Here is a 10,257-nt window from a genome sequence, read left to right as displayed (position 1 = left end):
CCAAAGACATGCAGGTTAGGTTAACAGAGGACGGCCTTGGGCTTTAGTGGCCAAGAGTGGAGGCGCGTACGTATGCAGCGGCTTTACTCTCCTGTGATGAACTAAATTTCGTTGTACATTTGTGCAGTGACAATAAAGGCATTCTATCTATCTTCTATAATGGCAGTGAAGGAGTAGTGCAAAAGTACTAAGACTACGTTCAGACTGCACCCTGAAACGACCCATATCCGATTTTTTTGCCCATATGCGACCTGTATCCGATTTGTTATTGACAATCTGAACGACACAGATCCGATTTTTTCACATGTGACCCAGGCCGCTTGGATATGTGGTCCTAAATCCGATGCATATCCGTTATTTTCACATGCGACTGCAGTCTGACCGGACAGGTCGCATTCATACGACCTACACGTCATCAACAAGAGACAAACGTCACTATTTTGCGTTGGCTAATCCCGCCTCTTTGGTGGAAAACAGCAACATTTGTACAGTTTTCAGAATTTAAATAGACTTTTATAGAATTGATCAAGCTAATGGTGGATTTGGTAGGGACCTGGATGTTGATCTGTTAGCCTGATTAAATAAAACAGTTTCTATAACTGATTTATAACTTAAACCATCCTGTATTACAAGATTATAAGATTGTTCTGGAAATTTCCAGTAATTTGACACCTTCGGTCTCATTACTCTGCTGCTCACATTAATCAGATTATTGTGTGAGTTCCGCCGCCGCCACAAAAACCACATCGCCAGGTCTCACCTCATCTCCATGCTTTACTTGCAAACTTGAAGAGTGCGCTTTTTTTTGTTTACGTATTATGTAGATGTGCTTATTACGTGTCAATTTGCGCATGCGGGACACTTTTGGGTCGTTTTCCGTTCATATTGGAGATCGCATACAAGTCTCATATAATTGGTAATGTGAACGGCCTAACAAAAAAATCGGATTTCACAACAAATCGGATATGGGTCGTTTCAGGTTGCAGTCTGAACGTAGTGTATACAAAAAAGGATACATATAAAAGAAATAAACTACAAATTTAGAGATAAAAAATTAACAAATTTGCATAAATTAAATGGTTTGCAGATATATAGTTAACACAAGTGTATTACAAAGGTGGAATTGCACGTGTAAGTATTACCCAGGTAGTAGGTATAGGTATATTGCACAAGAGCCATTTTAACAGTGCGTAGCTAGCAGTTTGCTGTAAAGTACTGATGCTGATAGTCAGTGCGCACAGTATACGTTCAGAGGGGTTTCTATGGATGTAGAAGTGATCTGGACAGTATTGTTGATTATTGTGAGGAGTGTCTGGTGCTGTGCTTGGTGAGGTGCCGGTTGTACAGTCTCACAGCAGTACGGAGGAAGGAGCTGCTGTATCTCTCCTTAACACACCGCAGATGGAGGAGCCGGTCACTGAAGGAGCTGCCCAGTGCTGCTACTGTCTCCTGCAGTGGATGGGGGGTGTTCACCATTAAGGATGACAACTTGGCCAACATCCTCCTCTCCCCGTCTATGTCCACCGAGTCCACTGCACAGCCCAAGACAGATCCTGCCTTCCTAATCAGTTTGTTAAGTTTTTCCTCTCTGCTGTTGTGATACTGCTTCCCCAACAGACAACTCCATAGAATATGGCTGATGCCACCACAGAATCATAAAAAGAGTTCAGAAGTGGACCCTGAACTCCAAAGGCCCTGAGCCTCCTCAGCAGGTGGAGTCTGCTCTGGCCTTTCTTGTACAGGGAGTGTGTGTGATCAGTCCAGTCCAGTTTATTGTTCAGATGAACACTCAGGTACTTGTAGCTCCTAACGATCTCAATGTCCTTTCCCTGAATGTTCACTGGGGTAGGTGAAGAGAACCTCGTCCTGCGGAAATCCACCACCAGTTCCTTGGTTTTACTTGTATTGATCTGGAGGGAGTTCCGTTGGCACGAGTCCACAAAGTTCCTTGTCAGTTCTCTGTACTTGCCATCTAAGATATAGCCCACAATAGCAGAGTCATCAGAGAACTTCTGTAGATGACAGGTAGTTGTATTGTATCTAAAGTCCGCAGTGTAAAGTGTGAACAGAAATGGGGCCAGGACTGTCCCCTGTGGAGCCCCTGTGCTTGCAAAGAATGGTGTCTGACGCACAGTCCTTCAGTCTCACATACTGTGGTTTGTTTGTGAGATAGTCCATAGTCCACGAGGTACGATGATGGTCCACCCCTGCGCTCTTCATCTTATATATATAAGTACATATAAGTACATATTACATCACATATAAGTTATGTATATGTGATGTAAGAAAAATGTATATATGTGCATGTAATGTACAATATGGACAATCTAGACATTACACAATATAATATGCAATCTACAAACATAATATAGAATACCTTTATTATATACAATATATCTAAAATATCTGTATTATACTGTACATTATCTATCTACAACCCCAATTCCAAAAAAGTTGGATCGCTGTGTAAACTGTAAATAAAAACAGAATGCGATAATTTGCAAATCATGAAAACCCTATATTTCATTGAAAATAGTACAAAGACAACATATTGAAAGTTGAAACTGATAAATTTTGTTTTTTGAATATATATATATATATATCAGCTGGATAGTACAGTGGTAACACTCACTGACTACGACGCAGGAGATCGGGGTTCGAATCCCGGTCGGGGCAAAACATCATCCAGTAAGGGTTCTTAGGCAAAAACCCCTCATGATATATCAGCCTACCTCAGGAATGAGTGAAGACATAACTGATAGAGTCATACCGGCTCAGACGTCGCCCGGGTCAACAAGGTCTGCGTCAGTTGCTAGGGAACCAGGGCAAACTGATGAGAAATGGGCTACTGGAACAAGACATCGATGGACGAGGACAGAAAAATACGGATTTGCTGGAATGCTACTATACAAGCAATCCCAGAGAGAGGGGATACATGCAGAGAATGTGGGACCATTGGATACTTCGAAACCCACAATCAAGGCTAACAAAGAAACAGCTATTAGCTCAGTGTTCCAACATCCGTAATCGAAATCTACTATCACAACTAGAGATTAATGAAATACAACAACGATGCTACGGCAAGGGGGAGCCAGGAAGACAGGTCAGCGGGGAGATGTCATCATCCCCACAACCAGAGATTGGGTACCAAGCCCCAAAAACTAACAGCCTCAACACAACAGCTGCTGACCTGAGAAGGAAGATCGTGACCCAACTGGAAACCTGGAGCCCCCGACGAATACCGAAGCTGAGTTGCCAAGTACCTTCAGAAGATCTACTAGTAGATGTGAATGCTGCTCTGAAGACAATCTCCACAAGAACCATCACTGAGACCAACAAGCTGATACACAGTACAGCAACAGTAATCATGGAGATGCTTGGACACAAGGTGGGCTCGGGACATAACAAACAGTATCCACCATGGAAGAGACGATTAGAGGCCAAGATAAAGGCAGCACGGAGAGAAGTTAGCCAGCTAGCTGAACTACAGAAAGGGAACATGGTGAATAAAGGGGCACCCAGGAAGTACAACTCACTCTCCATACCAGAGGCACTCGAAACTGCCAAACAGCGACTAACAGCTCTGGCCACCCGGTTGAGGAGATACACCAAGGAGGGAGAGGCCAGGAGAATAAACAAGCTGTTCTCCACTGAACCAGCCAAGGTGTACTCTCAGTGGCAGGGGAACAACAACCAGTCAGACCCACCAAGAGCTGAGGTGGAAAAATACTGGAGAGACATATGGGAAAGAAAGGCATCACACAACACCGATGCCCAATGGTTAGTGGACCTAAGAGCTGACCACAGCAACCTCCCAGAACAAGAACCAGTAACCATCTCAATGGCAGACGTCCAAGAAAGAGTGTCAAAGATGAAGAGCTGGACAGCACCAGGCCCCGATATGATCCATACGTACTGGCTGAAGAAGCTAACTGCACTCCATGAACGCCTAGCAGCACAGATGAACCAGCTGCTGAGGGATGGAACCCACCCAGAATGGCTAACCCAAGGCAGGACAGTCCTAATCATGAAGGACCCCCAGAAGGGACCCATCCCATCCAACTACCGGCCAATTACCTGTCTCTGCACAACATGGAAGGCCCTGTCAGGCATCATTGCAGCAAAAATGAGTAAGCATGTGGCTCAATACATGAGCGAGGTACAGAAAGGAATTGGCAGTAACACCAGAGGAGCCAAGCACCAGCTACTGGTCGATAGAACAGTCGCCCGAGACTGTAAGAAGAGACAGACCAACCTGTGCACTGCCTGGATTGACTACAAGAAAGCCTACGACTCAATGCCACACACATGGATACTGGAATGTCTGGAACTGTATAAGATCAACAGGAACCTAAGGACCTTCATCCAGAACTCAATGGAAATGTGGAAGACAACCCTAGAGGCCAACTCAAAACCCATTGCCCAAGTCAACATCAAGTGCGGCATATACCAAGGAGATGCGCTATCACCACTGCTGTTCTGCATAGGCCTGAACCCCCTCAGTCAGATCATCACGAAGAGCGGCTACGGGTACCGATTCCGTAGTGGGACAACAATCAGCCACCTGCTCTACATGGATGACATCAAGCTGTATGCCAGGAACGAGCGAGAAATAGACTCGCTGATCCACACCACCCGGATCTACAGCGATGACATAGGGATGTCATTCGGATTGGACAAGTGTGGCCGGATGGTCTCAAAGAGAGGCAAGATCATCCGGACTGAGGGGATTGACCTACCAGAGGGCAACATAGGTGATATCCAAGACAGCTACAAGTACCTTGGCATTCCACAGGCTAATGGAAACCATGAAGAGGCCACAAGGAAGTCAACCACAGCCAAATACCTCCAGAGAGTAAGGCAGGTCCTGAAAAGTCAGCTGAATGGTAAGAACAAGGTCCGAGCCATCAACATGTATGCACTACCAGTCATCAGATACCCCGCTGGTATCATAAACTGGCCAAAGGAGGAGATAGAAGCCACAGATATCAAGACTAGAAAGCTCCTCACCATGCATGGAGGGTTCCACCCCAAGTCCAGCACCCTGAGACTATACACTAAGCGGAAAGAGGGAGGCCGAGGGCTAGTGAGCGTCAAGACCACGGTCCAGGATGAAACATCGAAAATCCGAGAATACATCAGAAAGATGGCCCCAAAGGATGAACTGCTAAGTGAATGTCTCAGGCAGCAGAACCCTGATGAGAGTGCAGAGGAGGAGGAGGAACAGACAACCTGGAGAGACAAACCCCTATATGGCATGTACCACCGTCAGATAGAGGAAGTGGCTGATATCAAGAAATCCTACCAGTGGCTGGATAATGCAGGACTGACAGACAGCACAGAGGCACTAATCATGGCAGCACAAGAACAGGCCATAAGCACAAGAGCCATAGAGGCCAGGATCTACCAGAGTAGATCAGACCCAAGATGCAGACTGTGCAAAGAAGCCCCTGAAACAGTCCAGCACATAGTAGCAGGGTGTAAGATGCTAGCTGGATCAGCGTACATGGAGAGGCACAACCAAGTGGCTGGGATAGTATACAGGAACATCTGCAACCAGTATGGAATAGAAGTACCCAAGTCCCAATGGGCCATACCACAGAAGGTGGCTGAGAACAACAGGGCCAAGGTTCTGTGGGACTTCAGCTTCCAGACTGACAAACAGATCCTGGCTAACCAACCGGACATAGTGGTGGTGGACAAAGAGCAGAAGAGGGTGGTGGTGATAGATGTGGCGATCCCAGCTGACGCCAACATCAAGAAGAAGGAACATGAGAAACTTGAGAAGTATCAAGGGTTGAAAGAACAGCTGGAACGGATGTGGAAGGTCAAGGGTTGCGTAGTCCCCGTGGTAGTGGGGGCACTTGGGGCAGTAACCCCCAAACTGGGAGAGTGGCTCCAGCAAATCCCAGGAACAACATCTGAAGCCTCAGTCCAGAAGAGTGCAGTACTAGGAACATCGAAGATACTGCGCAGAACCCTCAAACTCCCAGGCCTCTGGTAGAGGACCCGAGCTTGAGGATGACATGGATACCACCCCCCCGCCGGGGGTGAGAAGGAGATTTTTTTATATATATATATATATATATATATATGCTCATTTTGAATTTGATGTCAGCAACATGTATATCATAACAACAAAGAAGGAATAAATCTGAAATAGGATACTCAACAAGCACATTTAGGTGTCGTGGTTAGGGGTGCACATACTTTTAGTTATATCGATAGTGTATCTTAGGCCTTGCAGAGAGCCTATATACAGGGACAATCATCTTAGAGTAGATCATTAAACATACATTTGAAACAACTACTTGTTAATTTATGAGCTATATGTTCATATTGTTCTAGTTCCTGGCGGCACAGTGGTGTAGTGGTTAGCACTGTCGCCTCACAGCAAGAAGGTTCTGGGTTCGAGCCCAGCGGCCGACGGGGGCCTTTCTGGGTTGAGTTTGCATGTTTTCTCCGTGTCCGCGTGGGCTTCCTCCAGGTGCTCTGGTTTCCCCCACAGTCCAAAGACATGCAGGTTAGGCTAACATGAAGCAGCCGTGGCCTGAGGTTGGGCTGAAGTGCGCTTCCAAGGGCACCTAACCCCTAACTGCTCCCCAGGTGCTGTAGCATAGCTGCTCACTGCTCTGGGTACAGTGGTGCTTGAAAGTTTGTGAACCCTTTAGAATTGTCTATATTTCTGCATAAATATAACCTAAAACATCATCAGATTTTCACACAAGTCCTAAAAGTAGATCAAGAGAACCCAGTTAAACAAATGACACAAAAACATTAGACTCGGTCATTTATTTATTGAGGAAAATGATCCAATATTACATATCTGTGAATGACAAAAGTATGTGAACCTCTAGAATTAGCAGTTAATTTGAAGGTGAAATTAGAGTCCGGTGTTTCCAATCAATGGGATGACAATCAGGTGTGAGTGGGCACCCTGTTTTATTTAAAGAACAGGGATCTATCAAAGTCTGATCTTCACAACACGTTTGTGGAAGTGTATCATGGCACGAACAAAGGAGGTTTCTGAGGACCTCAGTAAAAGCATTGTTGATGCTCATCAGGCTGGAAAAGGTAACAAAACCATCTCTAAAGAGTTTGGACACCACCAATCCACAGTCAGACAGATTGTGTACAAATGGAGGAAATTCAAGACCATTGTTCCCCTCCCCAGGAGTGGTCGACCAACAAAGATCACTCCAAGAGCAAGGTGTGTAATAGTTGGCGAGGTCACAAAGGACCCCAGGGTAACTTCTAAGCAACTGAAGGCCTCTCTCACATTGGCTAATGTTCATGTTCATGAGTCCACCATCAGGAGAACACTGAACTTATTTAAATTTATTTTATTTTTATTTATTCTTTTTTCAGACAATTTTATCTTCTATTTTTAGACATGTTTACTTCTTCTTTGATTCAGGAGCTTGGTAGCAAATTTGAATTTCCCTCTGGGGATTAATAAAGTAATTCTGATTCTGATCTGATTCTGAACAACAATGGTGTGCATGGCAGGGTTGCGAGAACAAAGCCCTTTTCTCTCCAAAAAGAACATTGCTACTCATCTGCAGTTTGCTAAAGATCACGTGGACAAGCCAGAAGGCTATTGGAAAAATGTTTTGTGTATGGATGAGACCAAAATAGAACTTTTTGGTTTAAATGAGAAGCGTTATGTTTGGAGAAAGGAAAACACTGCATTCCAGCATAAGAACCTTATCCCATCTGTGAAACATGGTGGTGGTAGTATCATGGTTTGGGCCTGTTTTGCTGCATCTGGGCCAGAACGGCTTGCCATCATTGATGGAACAATGAATTCTGAATTATACCAGCGAATTCTAAAGGAAAATGTCAGGACATCTGTCCATGAACTGAATCTCAAGAGAAGGTGGGTCATGCAGCAAGATAACGACCCTAAGCACACAAGTCGTTCTACCAAAGAATGGTTAAAGAAGAATAAAGTTAATGTTTTGGAATGGCCAAGTCAAAGTCCTGACCTTAATCCAATGGAAATGTTGTGGAAGGACCTGAAGCGAGCAGTTCATGTGAGGAAACCCACCAACATCCCAGAGTTGAACCTGTTCTGTATGGAGGAATGGGCTAAAATTCCTCCAAGCCGGTGTGCAGGACTGATCAACAGTTACCACAAACGTTTAGTTGCAGTTATTGCTGCACAAGGGGGTCACACCAGATACTGAAAGCAAAGGTTCACATACTTTTGCCACTCACAGATATGTAATATTGGGTCATTTTCCTCAATAAATAAATAAATAAATGACCAAGTATAATATTTTTGTCTCATTTGTGTAAAGGGTTCACAAACTTTCAAGCACCACTGTATGTGTGTGTGTTCATTACTTCAGATGGGTTAAATGCAGAGGCTACATTTCACTGTGTCTGTGCTTGAGTGTACAGTGGCATGCAAAAGTTTGGGCACCCTTACTGAAAATGTCTGTTACTGTGAATAGTTAAGTGAGCAGAAGATGAACTGATCACCAAAAGGCATAAAGGTAAAGACGACACATTTCTTTTCAGCGTTTTCTGCAAGATTTGTGTATTATTTTTGCTTTGTACAATTGGAGAGTGAAAAAAGAAAAGGAACACCATGCGAAAGTTTGGGCACCCTAATACATTTGAGTTCTCAGGTAACTTTGACCAAGGTTCCAGACCTTAATTAGCTTATTGAGCTGTGGCTTGTTCAAATTCTTTGTTAGGAAAGGTCAGATGATGCAGATTTCAAAGCTGTATAAATTCTCTGACTCCTCAAACTTGTCCCTAAAATCAACAGCCATGGGCTCCTCTAAGCAACTCCCTCGCATTCTGAATGATAAAATAATTGATGCTCACAAAGCAGGAGAAGGCTACAAGAACGTAGCAAAGTGTTTTCAGGTAGCTGTTTCCTCAGATCGTAATGTTATTAAGAAATGGCAGTTAACAGAAACAGTGGAGATCAAGGTGAGGTCTGGAAGATGAAGAAAACTTTCTGAAAGAACTGCTCGTTGGATTGCTAGAAAGGCAAATAAAAACCCTGTTTGACTGCAAAAGACCTTCAGAAAGCTTTAGCAGACCCTGGAGTGGTGGTGCACTGTTCTACTATGCAGCGACACCTGAACAAATATGACCTTCATGGAAGAGTCATCAGAAGAAAACCGTTCCTGCGTCCGAGCCACAAAATTCAGCGTCTGAAGTTTGCAGATGAACATCTAAATAAGCCTGATGCATTTTGGAAACAAGTCCTGTGGACTGATGAAATCAAAATAGAACTTTTTGGCCACAGTGTACAAAGGTATGTTTGGAGAAAAAAGGGGGCCAAATTCCAGGAAAAGAACACCTCTCCAACTCTGAAGCATGGGTGTGGATCGATCATGCTTTGGGGTTGTATTGCAGCCAGCAGCACAGGGCACATTTCATTAGTCGAGGGAAGCATGGATTCGAATAAATACCAGCAAATTCTGGAAGCAAACATCACACCATCTGTAAAAAAGTTGAAGTTAAAAAGAGGACGGGTCCTACAATAAGACGATGATCCAAAACACACCTCAAAATCTACAATGGAATACCTCAAGAGGCCCAAGCTGAAGGTTTTGCTCGGGCCCTCACAGTCCCCTGATCTAAACATCATTGAAAACCTGTGGATAGATCTCAAAAGAGCAGCGCATGCAAGACAGCCCAAGAAACTTGTAGAACTGGAAGCCTTTTGCAAGGACAAATGTGTGAAAATCCCCCAAGTAAGAACTGAAAGATTATTAGCTGGCTACAAAAGTGTTTACAAGCTGTGATACTTGCCAAAGGGGGTGTTACTAGGTACTAACCATGCAGGGTGCCCAAACTTTTGCTTAGGGCCTTTTTCCTTTTTTGTCATTTTGAAAATGTCTCATCTCATTATTTCTAACCACTTTATCCTGTTCTACAGGGTCGCAGGCAAGCTGGAGCCTATCCCAGCTGACTACGGGCGAAAGGCGGGGTACACCCTGGACAAGTCGCCAGGTCATCACAGGGCTGACACATAGACACAGACAACCATTCACACTCACATTCACACCTACGCTCAATTTAGAGTCACCAGTTAACCTAACCTGCATGTCTTTGGACTGTGGGGGAAACCGGAGCACCCGGAGGAAACCCACGCGGACACGGGGAGAACATGCAAACTCCACACAGAAAGGCCCTTGCCGGCCCCGGGGCTCGAACCCGGACCTTCTTGCTGTGAGGCGACAGCGCTAACCACTACACCACCGTGCCACCATTTTTGAAAATGTAAAAGAT

Source organism: Neoarius graeffei, chromosome 18 (assembly GCF_027579695.1).
Source record: "Neoarius graeffei isolate fNeoGra1 chromosome 18, fNeoGra1.pri, whole genome shotgun sequence".
Taxonomy (NCBI): domain Eukaryota; kingdom Metazoa; phylum Chordata; class Actinopteri; order Siluriformes; family Ariidae; genus Neoarius; species Neoarius graeffei.
Note: the sequence above shows the minus strand (reverse complement) of the source record.